Genomic DNA, 18401 nt, shown 5'->3' on the forward strand with positions numbered 1-18401 from the left:
CTCTGTGTACCTTTCACTAAAAACAAAACAAAACTCGGAATTATACACCAGATCAACTCAGACTCCTAATTTATTCCCGCTAATGGCGAGAAGGAGCAAAGAAATGTCAAAATTTTCTTTAATAGTCATAAGGGTTAGAAACGTTTTCTTGAAAATAAATAAAAATAACACAAACGTTTTTGGGATCATGAATTCTGTAATCAAAATAAAAGTATGCATCTTTGCACACTTTCCTGGAATTGTAACCTGCACATCTAAACAGACAAAGGAAGGATATTGGAGATAGTGATAAATGGTGACCTTTGAAGTAGGGGGGGCATCTTAGGCCTGGTAGCCTCTCTACCTGGCCCTCGGGACTCTCTCCATGCCACACACCCTCCCTGAGTGCCTTTGCCTCACAAGAATGTGTCCTTGAACTGAGAAAGTCCTTCTTGCTTACATTGATGAAAATAACAAAATATCAAATAACATGATACAAGCAGAATTCAAGAGAGACCAAATGCCCAGCACAGGAAAAAGTTCCCATTGATGATGTAAAGTCTGTAAAGTAAAGACAAAGGGTTCAAACAAACAAGCTGCTTCAAGAACATTACAGTGTGGACAGTCCTTATAAAAACGTACTTCCTGGAAATTAATTTGATAATTGATTTGCTCTTCTTATCGCAATGACCTTTTGTTGTGGCCATCTTTGATCTCGGAAGAAGCCAAAAGGAGGAGTTAAAATATTCCTCCCCGCCATTCTATCATATGCAGAATGTGATGTGATATGGCAGTACATTTCTCTTTCCAATGACTTCCTGCTTCTCAAAACAAAGAGCCATATTTATCATACAAAATGGAGCTGCCCCACCTAGCGAAGTGCTGCCAAGGCTTTAACAACAGGCCTTCACATAAATATCCCCCTGTGGCCTATGATACATACAGCTGTATTTTTAAAACCAGTTGCCTTGTGGGGCTTCGCTACCCTGGAGTTTCTAAATGGCTTTATGCTATGGGATATTACCTCTCCTACTCATTTTATGAAGCATTATCAAAAGGCTTGTAACTATTATTGTTCATCATCCTCCCTTCTCTGCCTCACTGCCTATCTCACGGCTTCTATGACTATTTAACTTCTCTTACTTCCCGTCTCCCTGACATCTGCTTATCTTACTGCAAGCGACTTTGGCCTCCAGAAGCCTTTTCTCTCAGCTACTGTCTTGTCGTTCCCCTGTTGGCTGCTTCCCTGTTCACCTTCTCTAATTTTCTTATCGTCTGGTCTTCTGTCACATACACATCAGCCAACAGGGTTTACAGTCAGTGCACAGGGTAGTGAAGACATCATTTATCTACCTTAGAACTACTCTGGCCATTTTGTCCTCTCAGCCTCGGTTCTTCTATGATGTCGAAAAGCCTTTGTGTAAATTCACAACAAATAAATTGCAAGGGGACGTGTCTGAAATATGCATCCTTGAACTGTAATGATACATTTTGCTTGCCCTGATGGAGGGATGTGTGCTTGATGGGGTAGAAACCTCTATGACTTTACACAGTGGGCTTCATTACAGCTGTCACACACATTAAGAGTCACACCTATTGCTCTTCCCACTTTTACCTCTTACCTCGTTCGCCACTGACATGTAAACCCCCAGAAAAAAGGTTCCCCATCCCTTGTCAAATCTCCAACATAAACCTGTAAAAAATCATATTTTTTAATACAACGCATCCTCCTAATTGTAGGGATGCTAATTTTAATCCTCAAAATCTTGAATCTTGTGGAGTCTTCACCCAAAAGGCAGTTAAACCAGTCATATGAATGGGTAGAAAATTCATATATGTCATATGAATGGGTAGAAAATTGTAAAGGAATGTTCTCCTTTGCAAGCAGCCTAGCAAAGCTTTTAAGGATAGTTCTGGCTAACATAAGCATTAGATGCCCAGCTTCTTTAGCATACTAGCTCTTTGGATGCGCAGGTGTCTCAAGAAAGCAGCAGGGATGTGAAAGGTTCCATTTTTTCTCTGATACCATTTCACATATGGCTGGATTTCTAATGCTGAACAAGTTCACATACCATACCCATGTGCAGATGTAAGACCTGACATGTATATCTTGGCATGCAATCTGTCCTTTTTTCTCTCTCTTTTTTTAAGAACAGGAGTACACAAATTGTGTGAGAAGGATGTACACACATATCCAAACATATACTATGCTCCAAATGAGGCAAGTACTGTATTTTCCATGTATAAGACGACCTTTTCTCTGAATTTTTTTGTGATAAATTGAGGGTTGTCTTATACACGGGTTAATATGCTAAGTAAGCAAGGGCTGGTGCTGTCGGAGAGGAGGCTGCTTCCCCACTCTTCCTGGCTTAGGAAGAATATTTGGTGAGCACCAGTATGCGGTGTATTACAGCACCAGTTCCATCAGCCAGAGCGGGGGATCATACAAAAGTTGCTCAACAGCTCAGCAAACTTACAAAAGAAGCTCAACAACTGTTGAGGGCTCCCAAAAATAGGGGTTGTCTTATACATGGGGTCGTGTTATACATGGAAAAATAAAGTATATCTGAATAAACCCAAGACTACTTCCTGAAACCTACTGCATGCAAGTGTGAACACACTTAGCCATTGCTTAAAAAGGCTTCCAGTTATATGTTTCAAACTGGTAGTTACAGTGGATGACCAAGCAGTGCTGGAAGCCTCTCATGTTAAGAAGACAAGCATCTATCTCCCCACCAGATGGATGTCCTCATGGGCTGATTTCACATCCTATGCAAACCCCTATCAGTGTGTGAACCAGCAGGGAAACACTGACGACTGAAGAAAATGTCTGGGCTTACATGATAGAAGGGAAAGGGGAAAACCTCAAACCATGTTGGGCAAATGAGCATCCAGAATACAACTTATCGTAGCATAAATGTAAAACTCTTCTATTTCTTTACCAGCTCCCAGCCCCAGAGATATTTTTGCTTTCACAAAGCTATGGATAAATTTGCCTGCCCTACATCCAAGTTGGAATATGGAACAATTGTTTGTAGACAGGAACAGTAATCTACATTAATAGGATGGTATGCCACACAGAGTAGTCAGTATGCTGCCCAACTAGCAGCAACAACAACAACAACAATAATAATAATTTATTTATACCCCGCCCTCCCCAGCCAAGGCTGGGCTCAGAGCAGCTTACAAGCAATAATAAAAGCAAGTTGAGTGATTACAACTTAAAAACAAAATTAAAACACAACATTAAAATATGACAACATTAAAATAAAATGTAGCCTCAACGCAGGAGGAGAAGGAAAGAAAAAAGAAAGAGAGGGAGGGAATCAAATTGGCTCCAAGCTAAAGGCCAGGCGGAACAACTCTGTCTTACAGGCCCTGCGGAAAGAAATCAGATCCTGCAGGGCCCTGGTCTCATAAGGCAGAGCGTTCCACCAGGCCGGAGCCAGAGTTGAAAAGGCCCTGGCTCTGGTTGAAGCCAATCTAACTTCCTTAGGGCCCGGGACCACTAGGGTGTTGCTATTTATGGACCTTGAGGCTCTCCGTGGGGCATACCAGGAGAGGCGGTCTCGTAGGTACGAGGGTCCTAGGCCATGAAGGGCTTTAAAGGTCAAAAGAAGCACCTTAAATCTGACCCTGTACTCTACCGGGAGCCAGTGCAGTTTGAAAAGCACTGGGTAAATATGCTCCCATGGCAGAGACCCCATGAGGAGCCTCGCTGCAGCATTCTGCACCCACCGGAGTTTCTGGGACAGCTTCAAGGGCAGCCCCGCGTAGAGCGAATTACAGTAGTCAAGCCTGGAGATGACCATCGCATGGATCACTGTGGCCAGGTCGGGGCGGGAAAGGTAAGGGACCAACTGCTTGATGTGGCGAAGGTGGAAAAATGTCGCCTTGGCTGTTGCTGTAACTTGCGCCTCCATGGAAAGGGAGGCGTCAAGGATTACACCCAAACTCTTAACGGAAGGCAATGGCACTAATTGGGCCCCCACAAGAGAAGGGAGTTGGTCCCTCATCCCCATGCCATCCCGACCCAGCCATAGGACCTCTGTCTTTGAAGGATTTAGTTTCAATCGGCTCCCACGAAACCATCTAGCCACAGCTTCCAAGCATCTGGTCAGTGTGTTTGGGGCCGAGTCGGTGTGGCCATCCACCAGCAGATAGAGCTGAGTGTCATCAGCGTATTGATGACAGCCCAGCCCAAAGCTCCGGATAATCTGGGCAAGGGGGCGCATAAAGATGTTAAAATGCATCGGGGAGAGAATTGCGCCCTGTGGCACTCCACACACCAAGGAATGGCGCGATGACATTTCCCTCCCTAGTGCCACCCTCTGTCCCTGACCAGAGATAAAAGAGCACAGCCAGTTACGGGCTATGCCCTGTATCCCCACGTCTGCGAGGCGGTCCAGAAGATCATGATCGACCATGTCAAAGGCTGCTGACAAATCTAAAAGGATCAGCAGTCCTGACCCGCCTCGATCCAGTTGTCTACGGAGATCATCTGTTAGGGCAACCAGAGCCGTCTCGGTCCCAAAACCAGGACGGAAACCGGACTGAAATGGATCTAAAGCCGATGTTTCCTCCAAAAACCTACCAAGCTGTTCAGCAACTGCTCTCTCAATTACCTTACCCAGATATGGAAGATTTGAAACTGGGTGGTAATTGGATAGGTATAAGGGATCTAATGAAGTTTTCTTTAAGACACACTACTGCTTCCTTCAGTTCCCCTGGGAATGTCCCCGTGTCAAGGGACAAATTGATAATTTCAACCAGGGGGGTCTGCGCAACATCTGGACACTCCCTAATCAGCCAAGATGGGTATGGATCAAGGAGGCAGGTGGTGGGCCTACCAACTTGGAGGAATCTATCCACATCAGCAGGGAGTATCCAATCGAAATGGTCCAACACTGGACCTGAAGTCAGTCGAGGGGCCTCCAGTTCAGTAACTGTATCTAAATTGGCAGAGAGGTCTCGGCGGAGCAACAGGACTTTCTCCGCAAAAAAGCTCGCGAATGCCTCACAGCTGTGGGTCGAATTTGTGCTTAAATTTGGTTGTCCTCCTAAGGACGTTAGTGACCTAATTATTCTAAAAAGTTGTGCCGGGCGAGAGCTAGCGGATGCAATGGAAGCTGCAAAGTAAGATTTCTTAGCAGCTTTCAAAGCCATCTCATAGGCTTTCATAAGCGTCCTATAAGATGTTCTTGAGGCTCCGTCACGAGTCCGTCGCCATACTCGCTCTAGCCATCTGAGATCCCGCTTCATTTTCCGGAGCTCCTCAGTAAACCAAGGGGCCTGGTTTCGACGGAGTCGCAGAGGGCGCTTAGGCGCGATCTCATCATTGGCTTTCAAGAGCCATTGATATCTGAAGAATGTGTATCTGAAGAAGTGTGCATGCACACAAAAGCTCATACCAAGAACTAACTTAGTTGGTCTTTAAGGTGCTACTGGAAGGATTTTTTTATTTTTATTTTTATTTTGTTTTGGCAAGAGCCAGTTATTCCAGTCCTCAACAAGGTCATCTAATGAGTCACCAGGAGGAGCAGGGTCCCGGCAAGGCTTGTCGGAATCTATCAGGATCCATCTGTTTTCGCGGACAATACAAGAGCTGTGGGTAGACTCATATGAGTGTATTCTCAGCCTTCTTAAATCTCAAAATCCCAGTAAAGTATTCTTTACTGGTATGGAATCTCAGGGTGTAGTATTAGCATCAGGGAAGAGCATGCAAAACTCAAAGCGACACTGCGCCACATGGGCAGAGGACTGCACTGCTCAATGCACTCCCATTTGTAACTTGGGGGCAGTTTATACTTTTGGTCTTGTCAGATTTTCTTGGACGAGAAAGGCAGAATGTATAAATGTCAGGAATTTTAATATATTGCATTAGGTGCAGAACTGCAAAACAACAACGACAACAAGTTATTGTTGCATCTCTACTGTATCTCTAAGAGCATCTCTGCTGCATCAAAGGCCAGGCCAGTCTAGAACTCTTTCCCCACAGTAGCCAATTGGATGTGACAATAGCTCTCCACCACTGAACACCAGCGACTGGTATTCAGAAGCAAGCTAACGCTGAACCTGATTGAGAAGCAAGCTACCTCTGATCTTGACAGATACCCTGAAAGATGGACAGCAAATAGAATAGCCATCGTGAGGAGTATTTATGGTGATTGACTAATTCTAATCCCCTTTTAAAGTCATCTATGTTGGTGGCCATCGCGGCATCTTGTAATACAGTGAATTCCATAGTTTAACTATGAGATTGTACTGATTGGGCTGGCAGGTAATATGGACCATCTAAACCTAACCAAGTTTCCTTTTGGCTTCTCTTTGGAAAGATAAAAACCACCAATATGTTTTGAAGGGGAAAATGGAAACACAGGCACCTGTACAGACTGCATAAGTAATAGGATGCATGTGTACAAGAAAGCACAATCAGGCCAAAGCGAATATATGCTGGTAACTGACAAGTGAGCATTTAGATAATGAGCAAAACAAATCCATTTGATGAGCCTATGGGCTTGACAGTACTTCCAGTATTTCCTCATTGGCCGATGAGAGCGGTTTCATTGTACTGTACAATAGATGACAGAGCATTTCCTTTTCAAATGTCATAAAGGATAAATTTTCAGAGAAAGACCTAATGCTCCTTAAATTAGTGCTCCAGTTTGTTAAGGAGAATTTTAGTGCTCCTGTTTGATAAACTATAGTATGTCAGGTCTCCACTGTTTTAGAAGGTTTATCACCTGACTCTAAACGAGTTTACCTGAAATAAAATTAACTAAAAACCAATTCCTACTTTTTACCACGGCAGCCTTGGTGCCATTAGTCCATGCACCAACAGTAGTTTCAAAGACCCACCCACCTCACCTGCCCACATCAAGATTTCACCTAGCTCAGATTGGAACTGTCAAGACCACAATCACCTTGATCATGCTTAAGTGATCCTCAACAAATCCCCTTTTAGCTGCTATGACTGTGAACATAGTAGGCGCTTAAGGAGATAAGAGGTCACTTAAAGGGTAGATTACTTTCAAGATCACTTCAAATTGCACCTAATCCCTTTTAAGCACCCTGCCAAACTCAGTATGTGAGTGGTTAAAATGTAGGGGTTTTCAGGCTCATGTCAAGGTATGGCAACAGTGATAAAAGCTCAGATGATGTTCTTCACTTATCCATTGGAAGATACAGGGCAGACAAAATAAAATACTTATTCGCACACTGTACAGTGGATACTCGGGTTGCGAATATTATCCGTGTGGGAAGCACGCTCGCAACCCGCAGCGTCCACAACCCGCAGCACCATTTCTGTGCACGCGTGGGTTGCGGTTCGCTGCTTCTGCGCATGCGCCAAAACCCAGAGTAACCCGTTCCAGTACTTCCGGGTTTGGCATGGTGCGCAACCCAAAACATCTGTAACCCAAGGTATGACTGTATAGATAAACTATGGAATCTACATGCACAAGAGATAGCAATGGCCACCAACTTGGGTCGCTTTAAAGGATGATTAGACAAATTTGTGGAAGCTAGTCAAAGGCATCTAAGTTGTTCACTGTGAGAAAAGGGTGCTGGACTACATAGGATATTGTTCCGGTCCAGCAGTGCTGTCCTTATGCTCCATGATCTTATGTACAATGGTCTTTTTAATATTCCTATAATGGTTAAACTATGATAATTGGTATGGCAGGATGTTACCCATACAAAAAGGGTGGGCGTGATTCAGGGTCACTGGATCGAAACAAGCATGTCCACTGCATATATAAATATGGAAACAAAACATACACATCATCACCACATACAAATGTGGGCACACACACCTTTCACACACATAGAACCAGACAGCGCTCCTTCCCCCAAACTAAAACCTTTACACAGATACAGCAGACAGCTGCAGCTCCTCACCTTCCTATTTCAAGGCTGGGAAATTGAGACCCCTTATTTATGGGAAGGGAGGGAAGGAGAGGCCCCAAGAAACGAACAGGGACGTGGCAACTATGCAAAGCAGCACGCACCACCCTGCTTGCACTGGGAGCATTTTGGACATACCCAAATGTCTAATTAGCTGTTGAACAGTCACATACCAAAAGATGTAAAATGAGGGTCTTTTTCTGGGATGCTGGGCACAAGAAACAGTAAGAAAACGCTTTGATGTTTCCTCACCCCCATCTCCTTTATTTTACATATGTGCTTCACTGCATTCAGAGGGTGACGGTCAACTAAGTTTTACTCAGAGTAGACACGTTGAAATTAATGAACATGAACAAGTTAGGTCCATTAATTTCAACAGATTTACTCTGAGTAAAACATAGTTGAATACACCCTGGGGTTTTGCATGTTGTTTTAAAAAATGTATACTGTTTAAATACCAAAAAAAAAAAAAAGCTATGATTTCATTGAAAAACATTAAGCATATGCTCAGCAGCTTCACCTTCCTACTAAAATCAGGGAGACTTAAAAATAATTTTTAGCGTGTGTCTCCTTACTCAATTTGACTACTTGTAATTTTGGTATGAAATGCAAGATTAAAAACTGCAACTATTTCTTCTCTTTCTAATTATAGCATTGTACAAAGATAACACTAAACCAGCCACTCCAGCTAAGGGGGGAAGAAAGCAAGAGTCCCTGAGCTGTGTGCAGCAGCACGCAACTCGTGGACATTAAGGTTAGCTCAAACCACAGCTTAGTTTAGTATTATGCGCAAATGTGGCCTTTAGATCCATGCAAGAACTTTAGCATTCTAGTGTTGCTTATTAGTAGTACATCTACACAACACACAGGATGAGAACTTCTAACTTTATTTTATTTAAGCCAAAAGTTAATGACTAGAAAAGCGAATGCAAAAATATGCTGAGTATATAAAGGTAAAGGTACCCCTGCCCGTACGGGCCAGTCTTGACAGACTCTGGGGTTGTGCGCCCATCTCACTCAAGAGGCCGTGGGCCAGCGCTGCCGGAAACGCTTCCGGGTCACGTGGCCAGCGTGACAAAGCTGCTCTGGCGAGCCAGAGCCGCACACGGAAACGCCGTTTACCTTCCCGCTATAAAGCGGTCCCTATTTATCTACTTGCACCCGGGGCTTACCTGACTGTTGGTGGCAGCACTTCCAAGAGCCCTGGGCAACTGGGTCTTTTAATTTTCCACAGTGCCCCAGAGTGATGCTAGCTGCTGGAAGTGTCAGTCCAGTGCAAAAAGCAAGAGGGGTGAGCCTTGCCAGGGTGCTGTGTCCCTGGCAGCTACTCAAGCATCCCAAATACCAACTCAAATCTTCTTTTCCAAGGTGGAAGCTCTATGGGCAAAGTTTACAAAGACCTTTGATCATTTGATTAAGGGTGTTATACTTCTTGATGATATAGTTCATGCATGCTAGATTTCGGGGGGGGCGGCGCGCGAAACACTGGTGATACTTTGTACGCAATATGCTTTCAAATGAGCTTCTGCAGAAACTGTATTAGCTAAGCTAATAATCATGATAACTTGCAGAATGAGTTGTGAGAATGAAAGCTATGTCTTTGTTAGCATTTTACAGATAAGAGCATGCGTCACGAGGCGCTTCAGAGAGGACACCCAGCAAGGCAGTGACCGCGCTCCAACTTGAAGTCGGTTCTCAAGGCCATGTTGAACGTTTTGCCCGAAGGACAACACTAGATCAATAGGACACTGTTTCAATGTGCAAGGAAAGAGTCAAATTAATCCATGAAACCCAAATTCATTAACAGCAAAGCTGTAACTTGTATTGGTTAATGTTCATTGAGGCTTCCAAAGGGAAGGTTCTGAAAACACTTTATTGCTATACTGTTCCTTACAGGTCATTACAAAGAGCCCAGCCACTTGCCATCATGTACATACTGCCTGACACCCTCCCTTCTAGTAAGAGATGGTGAAAGCAACTCTAGAAATATGTATGGCTATGTATTTCATATACCTTTGAAATGCACAGGTATCCAAAATCCTTCAGCGATGTTCTTTGTTTCCTTAGTCACCAGAGATGGCTTCTGCCATGGTCTCCCTCCTACCTGGTGGAGAAAATGGGATAAAAGGTATGAACATCGTGAAATAGGAAGAATAACTTTTAAAATACATTGTTTTATCAATATAATTAATATCGATATATTAATTTATATTACATGTTTCAGCCTTAAAAAAGAATTTTTGGACAAGAATAAAATAGCACAATATTTTTAGTTTCAACTGCAAATATATGAGCTGGTCGGCCTTTTTTCTCTTACTTCTTCAAAGCTCAATCTCTGTCATACCAGAAAGAAAATAACTAATCAAGAAAAGGAAGTGTTAATGCAGGCATGGTTTGAAACATTAGGCCAGATTCAAGAGTTACATATGTAAATAAGCAACTGCCTACATACATGGATATGTATGTGGAATTCATATGTGAAATGGCAAATGAGACTTGGACTTGTTCTTAATTACATGAATATCTAAAATGGGTCTAGCTCAAACAATCTCTGGTGGGCTATGAATTACACAGCTCTGTGAGTGAACTGGATCTTAAGTTTATCTATGTGGTATTATGGAGACGTGGCTTTTAAATGTATGCAAACAACATGATATTTGAGATGACTACTGTAAAAGTGTGTTTAGAAACAAACAACTTTTTTTCTCAAAATATATTTTGGTATTTGATGTAGAAGATGGTTCCTCCATTGCAGTAAATAAATATTAAAATGAATGAAGTAATTGACAATGTGCCCTTTAACAATACCCTTAAAACCTGCTTTCTGTGGTTGCCCATCTCAGCCATCTAAATAGCAGAGCAGGCCCTGTTTCTCTCTCACACACACAATATGCAAAACCAATCCAAACCTTTTCAGCTGTATTGACAAATTTGACTTAAAAAAACAAACAAACTAGGCAACTAGGACTGCCATGCTGTGTGTGTGTGTGTGTGTGTGTGTGTGTGTGTGTGTGTGTGTGTGACACACTGAATATTTCCCAGTCAAATAACTTTCTGTTTTGCCAACAGTGACTTCATTTAAACAGAATAATGCCTGTCCTACTTAACTCCTCCCTGCTCCTTGCTCCAATAACGAAATTTCATTACAGCACATATTCTGCTATTTGCTTCACTTTGTGGGCTGGGGACAGTGAGAAGAAAAGTCAAGCACTTCAGTTGCCCTCAAATCAGATTTTGATCTCCCCGGTATTACCCGAATTTTAACAAAAATGTTTGTAAATGCTTAAGTTGGGGTAGTCATAGCATTGGCTCCATCATTCAAGTAAAAAGCTGTCATAGCAAAAAAAAAAAAAGTCTGAATCAATAGCCCTTGTCTTATTTCTGGAAAAGCTAGTCCGAGGTTAGAAATAGGCTGTTACTTATTCATATTTCCTATGTGGGCAGGTTCATTTGATATACAAGAAGTTAAACATAAGCTTAAACAAGGCAAATGGCAAAGGTCTTTTAAAATGGTCTCCAGCAGCCACCAGCACTCTAGTCCTTCAGCCAGACAGATGGATCCGGCTATTCATAGGGCAAGGGCTCCTTCTAGGCTGAAGCAGCGGTCCAGGTGTTGGTCCACAGTGGAAAGTCACCAGGCCCTATAAATCCCTTCTTTCTAAGCTGGTCTGCTAGTGTCAGCAACTCGTCCTAGTACATAACACAGACTCTCTCTCACACTTCATCTCATATGAGGCCCAACTTTGCTTTATCCAATCTGGTATTTGACCTCCAGCCTGTTCGTGACTACATCACATGCCTCTTATCCTTGGTTCCTGTCTGCCTAATCTGGTGCCTGACATCCAGCTAGTTCATGCCCATCCCTCCATGTCAGACCCGAACTAGGCCACAGGGCTAACAGTATAACAGCAAACACCCAATGGTTTTTCTAGCAAACATCATGGCCATAATACAGCCAAACTTGCTGTGCTTGTACAGTTATCTTTTTTGTCACAGCAACACACCTACCACTAGTAAAGCAGGCCAAACACACACCAAATTTTTAAAAAGCAATGTAGTAAGGGCTTCTCTAACAAAAGCAAATCAAACATCCCAAGTTTTGCACTTTGACCGTAGCAATTCTGCCTCCATCCAGCTCTTGTATAACAAGGCTTCCATGCATCCACAAGCAGGCTGAATTAAGTAGCTCCTTAAATGAACTGCTCCGAAAGAACTGAAGAAGATCTACACAGCTAGTCCTAAATCTTTCTCATGTGAGATGCTAGGGGTGATAAAATGTAATGGCATCTGAATGCATTTGCTCCTTGATACACTATTTGATTTGATTTGAACACTTCCTCCAAGCTGGGGCCAGTTAACGTCTGCCTCTTCAAATATTTTGGACTCCAGTTCCCATCAGCCCCAGGCAACAAGGCCAGTTCTTAAGAGATGGGAGTTGTAGGCCAGCAACACCCAGGGGGGCACAGATTAACCACTGCCACCCTTACCAACAAAACTTCCAAGGGTACAACTATGTAGCAAAAATAACCAAGTCCCTTGCAATCCTGACAAATGTTTTACAGCAGAAACATTCATCAACTACTTGATGAAGTGGAGTCTAGACCATAAAAGGGCCTCAGGCCACCTTAAAGATCTGCAAGACTCTTTGGTATTTAAACAGAATGAGGGCTTTTTTATATATTCTGTAAAACACTGTTTGCTGGTGCAATAAATACTAAGGCAACAAAAATAGAAAAAAGGGACAGAATTAAATTGTAAATTGCAAGATTGTACGGAAAGAACTGAATCTAAAGAAGAATATGTACAAAGCCCAGCTTCAATACACATATCCATGTATGTAGTACTGCCTCAATGCAAAGCAACCATTCATGAACCAGTGGAATATACTGTGGTACGGCATTACCTCTGAAGAAGAAAGGAGAACAATCTCTATGCCAGATTTTTAAACGACAGCCATACAAACATGAGCTGCATTTCACTTATTACATTTTATTGATCACCCCACTGGCTCTACTGCTAGCCCATTTATATGACCACTTCTCCAATCACCTACAAAATCACCGTGTGCATTTTATTTGTTGAAAGTAGATATAGAAGCATTTTCTTTCCTCGCAAATATCGAAAGCCGTGATGTTTAAAGCATATGACCAAGTGAGGTAGGTCAGGCCACACTGACACCATGTATATCACGACTGTAGAGCAAACCATTCTTTCAAGGCAGAGTCATGAAAATTGAGTGTTTGAGAAATGAATGGAATTAAATAGGATTTCGGGAGGAGAGACCAAATGTTCCTGGAGTAGATAATGTTTTAAATCCTGATTACTGCAAGCCAACATTACTTTCTGCAGCTTGGAAGTCACTTTAAACCTGGTGTGATATTTATGCTCACCAGTATTTTTTTTAAAAAGCATTTAGAAAGAAAACCTTTAACATCTGGGTTGAATCTAAAGCTGAAGCCTCCTTTTATCAACATATTACATAATAAATTGTGGCTTGCTTTAAACATAATTTCTCTACAGAGATATCTATAGAGATAAGTCTACTTCCAATCTGAGTGAAAGTGGCCAAAGGTTTCCAAGGACACATGTGTAGCGACATGGAAAACTGTGCCCCACTAACCTTAATTATTTCATATTGTATTACTTTGAGAGAAATTGTTATCTTAGCGTAATATTATTTAAAAGCATTTCTAAACCACTTAATATTTTAAAAAATCAGATCAGCCAATTGAATTACCCAGCTGAAAAGTGGACTCTGGTAAAGTATAAGGTAAAGGTAAAGGTACCCCTGCCCGTACGGGCCAGTCTTGCCAGACTCTGGGGTTGTGCGCCCATCTCACTCAAGAGGCCGGGGGCCAGTGCTGTCCGGAGACACTTCCGGGTCACGTGGCCAGCGTGACATCGCTGCTCTGGCGAGCCAGAGCCGCACACGGAAACGCTGTTTACCCTCCCGCTAGAAAGCGGTCCCTATTTATCTACTTGCACCCGGGGGTGCTTTCGAACTGCTAGGTTGGCAGGCGCTGGGACCAAGCAACGGGAGCGCACCCCGTCGCGGGGATTCGAACCGCCGACCTTTCGATCAGCAAGCCCTAGGCGCTGAGGCTTTTACCCACAGCGCCACCCGCGTGGTAAAGTATAGCATAGGGCAAAATAGACAGGGTCAGAGCACACACACACACACCTTTGAACCCCAACATCTACTCTGGAGCATTTCGGTTCTGTCCAAGCAGATTTGAGGGCACGTGAAAAGGATGGAGAAGAGAAACTGAAACTCCTATTCTGCAAGCGGATTTCCATTGAGCAAGTAGGCAATGGAAGTATGTTGCCCATAGTTTTGCAGCCTTGTCAAGTAATTGCTCTCCAACTGTCAGTTGGATCTAACAACATGATTTTTCCTTACGTTCTACAGTTCTGAACTGACCAAATTTTGGAATATTTCTAACCTATGATTCGGAAGACATCTTCTAAAATGTAGTTTCAGTATGAATAGGAAATATGGAAGTATGGCAACTACTAGAGAGAAACTATTTAATTGATAGATGGATGGGTAATCACATAAGAGTGGAGTTGCATAATTTTAGGATGTCCTGGGCATCTCCCTAGTACTAATATGGTAATCTGGCTGTGAGAAACATCCATCAGCTTTCAAGTCTCACCTACACTTTCATGCATCAATCAAAAAAGAACCCTGAAAAGACATAGCAATAGGAACTTGTCTGTGGCCAGTGTGTCAGCTTCATTGAAAAAAGTAGATATTAACTCAAATCTCCAAATGCGTTAGCTGCACACAACTGACGTGGAGAGAAAATTTAACTTGTTTCAGTTCAAAATGCAAAGCTCAACTCCATTCTCTGGCTGAATACCTAATTGCTTATCAAATAAACACAGGTTGTTTAATCTGTCCTTACTGGATTGTCCCTGATAAAGGTCTTCTTGTGCATTTCAGATTCTAGGAAAATAATCTAGCAGGTATTGGTGAAGGCTTTTGCAAGAAAAACCCAAATAAACAGAGGCTGAAATCTTAAACACTATGGAGCAAGCCTCACTAAATGCAGTGGGGCTTAATTATGAGTAAACATATATAGGATTGTCTCATAGGGCAGTAAAACAACAACAACCAGCCCTCTTATTTTTCTGTTACTATGCAAGCATTTAAGTTTAACAGAACCATTCCTCAGTTCAGATTTATTTTTTTTTAAATGATAGAAAAAGGGAAATAAATTATTTCGTTAACCCAGTAAGAATATGTGGGTTAACATTAATCAGTGAAGCCAAATGTAAGGTGTTCTTCACACTGGGGGTGGGGCATAATCCTGTAACAAATATGCATCCAATTTCATAATTAGTACCATTCTCTGGTTGCATGCCTATTCTCTCACAGTATCGCTTGCTTAGTTGGCTTTGTATCTTTTCCCTATAGTCAAACTGCACTGTGGTCTCCTGAACACAGGGCAGAGCTTGTAATCAAGCAGCCTACGTCTGCTGTGCTGCCAAGACTACATATGAGAGCACACTCCTAAATCATCTCAGCAAAAGGCACCATTTCCCTAGATCCTAAAAGGGGCTGTGAAACCGAGGAGTCTGCTTCGGATTTTACAGTCTCCCTCAAGAATTCTTTTACAGTGCTAACAATCTGCAAACTGTTAACCAATCTAATACCAAATATCTGATCTGCACAAAGTTCATCTAGAGCAGGAGTCTGGAAACTTTTCAGACCCAGGATTCCCCTTTAATCCAAACATGCATTTGGGAACCCAGTTCTTTTGCCATATATTTGCATAGTGATAGTGCCCCTGTTGTGGCCCATCTTGGCTTAGGCTGTGACCCACTAGTGTCCTGCCCCACCAATTGAAGAGTGTAAGCACACACACACACACAAAAAAAAACCCCTACAGTCCAAGACACACTGAAGAACAAGGAGTGCTGTTACTTTCATCAGTACTTGTAACATGGCTTATGCGTACAATGCTATTAACATGCTGGTTGATCAATACTATGACATCCATTTACCTACTCAAAGCAAACTGTACTGTATAAGAAACCTAGAGTGGTGGTCAACTGCTCCCCCCCCCCCAGAGTAGACACATTGAAATTAATGAATTTAACTTAGTCACGTTCACAGATTTGGAGTAAAACTTAGTTAAATGCCACCCCTAGGCTCTGTAAAAGCAAGATGTAACTGAGAATTCAGGAAAGTAACACATTTAATCTATAATTATCTTTTTAAAAAGATATCTGGTTAGGCTACACCCCCCCCCAAAAAAAGTGTATACTAAATCCAACTTCATGCTGAGCTTGTTTTAATGGAAGCATAAGCTACCTGAATACATGCAAACATATAAGTCACATCTGAGTAGACTGCCAGTGATATAATGGTGGTTTGGAGCATAGACTATGACAGCCCTCCATTGATCAAGCATAACAAAATCATCATGCAAATATATGCACAATACACTCACTGAGGCTCACAGTATGCAGAAACATTATCCCAGAGGAGGAAACGAGAAAAAGAGCTAAAAATAAAATGTGAAAAATATGGGGTGCAAGATCAAATGGGACGTACAGACATAAACACTGCTGGCAACTGCTGTTATGAACAGAGATATAAAACACTCATGAATAACGAAGCGTTTGTCAGCCTGCTTGTGCCCAGGCCGACTTCTACATTTTCATGAAAGGGGAAAGAGAAATGAAGCCTGAGGACTAAACTCTCATATAGCTGACAAATCAATGACGTACTGCAAAACTCTTAACTTTAAAAGAGCCTTTCAAGGGCAGATTCTTTCGCCATGTGCAAATCCATACAGTAAAGTCTCACTCCCGTCAAATTATCATCATCATATTTATAGTTATGGCTACGTCAAGAAGAAACAGAAGAGGAACACATCTAACCAGGGGGGTGGGGTGGGGGTGGGGGGGTAGCTAGGAGGGGGAGGGTAGAAATGTTAGCACACTTCCAGTTGGTTAGCAGCAGCCCCAGTGCATGGTCTCAGTTCAATCAATCAGGGCAGGCAGCCTTTTCCTTGTCCACATGCAAAGTTCAATAAACAAAATGATAATTCCTAAACTCACCCCCCCCCCCAACCTCTTGTCCCTTCTCTAAGCTCGCTTCTCTTGTTTGCTGATAATGACAGCCCAGAACGATGGAGTTAGAAACCGGGTTAAAGGAGCACACACGCACGCACACACCCCAGATCAATCACCATCGTGCATTCCCCGCTTGCTCCTTTCCGGAATGCCAATAGCAGCCTTTGCAGTAGCAGCAATAGGAACTTGGTCCCCTGTCTCTGATCACTCCTGTCATCTCCTCATCCCAGGCACCGGCAAGGAAGCGGGAGCAGAATTTCCCAAACACCAACAAAATAAAAACTGAAAAGTGGAGGAGGGGGGAGGAGGAGGAGGGGGGAGGAGGAGGAGGGAGGGGGGGAGAGAAGGAAATAGCAGATAATAAATAGCTTCCACCTCAAGCCATCAAGAAAGCCTCCCTTCTCTCTCTCTGTCCGAGAGGGGAATGAAAGTGTCTCCGCTCTACTATTCTACACATTGTAACAATATCTGCCCAGGACGAGACCAACGAGGGAGAAAGACGGGGGGGGGGAGAGAGGATTTGCAGAAGGGAAGGTCGGCGTGCAAGCGCTCAAAGGCCACCTTCTCTTACCCCGGCTAGAGGACTTGGGACTCCGCGTCACCAAGCCGCCCCGTCGCGCGCGTGTCCCTGCGGGAAGCTCCGCAATCTTGCCAAGATTGCTCCAGGTCTCCCCTGCCGAAACGGCGGTGCTGTATTGGACTGACCCTCCCGGAGAAAGGAAATGGGCTTGTCACTTCCTGGGTTGTTTTCTCAGCGAAGTGCGGCTTGCTTTAAAAAAAAAAAAAGTATAGGAGGGGGTTGGAATTAAAATAAAATAATAAAATGATAAGTGAATAAGTGAAAGGCGCTGGGCTGAGCTCGTGCCGGGCTCCTGCTAATTGCAAGTCCCTTGCAAGCAGCAATAGCAGCAGCTGCAGCAGCAGCCACCCTATTGCTGTTAGCAGGGCGGACTGCGTAGCCTCTGGGGGAATGAAAAGAAGGGGTGGTGGAGGCAGCAGCAGCCGCCTTTGCAAAGCGAAGGCTTGGAAGCGGCCTTCATCTCTTACGAGGCTCTTGTTGCGTTAAGCCGGAGCAGCAGCTCGGGGGTGGACGGGCGGGTTTGTGACCGGGGCCTCTGCAAGAGTCTCTCGCCGGCTGCCAATCTGCTTCACATTATCGTGCTCTCCCGGTCCGGGTCAAAGCGCAGGGCCTATGCGACCAAACCGGCATCGCATCTCGCGATTGGTTTGTTTAAGTGACGATGAGAGTTCCTATTATTCAGACGATTCCTCCTCGGCCCCCCGGCACTTATTTGCTACAACAACCAGGGGGCGAGTAACAGCAGGGAGTGCGCATTTGGGACTGGCCAGGGGCTGCTTCTCCTCCTTTCTCGCACCGCTGAATGCAAACATACACATATGCATCCCTCCTGAGCACATCCGGGATGAAG

The 18401-nt window shown here is 43.5% G+C and overlaps 1 long non-coding RNA gene across 1 annotated transcript; it reads right to left on the minus strand.

Moving 5' to 3' along the window:
• Nucleotides 1-152: 152 nt before the first annotated feature.
• LOC144328010 (uncharacterized) lies at nucleotides 153-17425 on the minus strand. The gene is made up of 3 exons (XR_013393217.1): nucleotides 17347-17425; nucleotides 9898-9988; nucleotides 153-540 (listed from the first exon to the last, which is right to left on the minus strand). It is a non-coding gene; the product is annotated as an uncharacterized LOC144328010 (long non-coding RNA).
• Nucleotides 17426-18401: the final 976 nt, after the last annotated feature.

This window comes from Podarcis muralis, chromosome 6 (genome assembly GCF_964188315.1).
Source record: "Podarcis muralis chromosome 6, rPodMur119.hap1.1, whole genome shotgun sequence".
NCBI lineage: Eukaryota > Metazoa > Chordata > Lepidosauria > Squamata > Lacertidae > Podarcis > Podarcis muralis.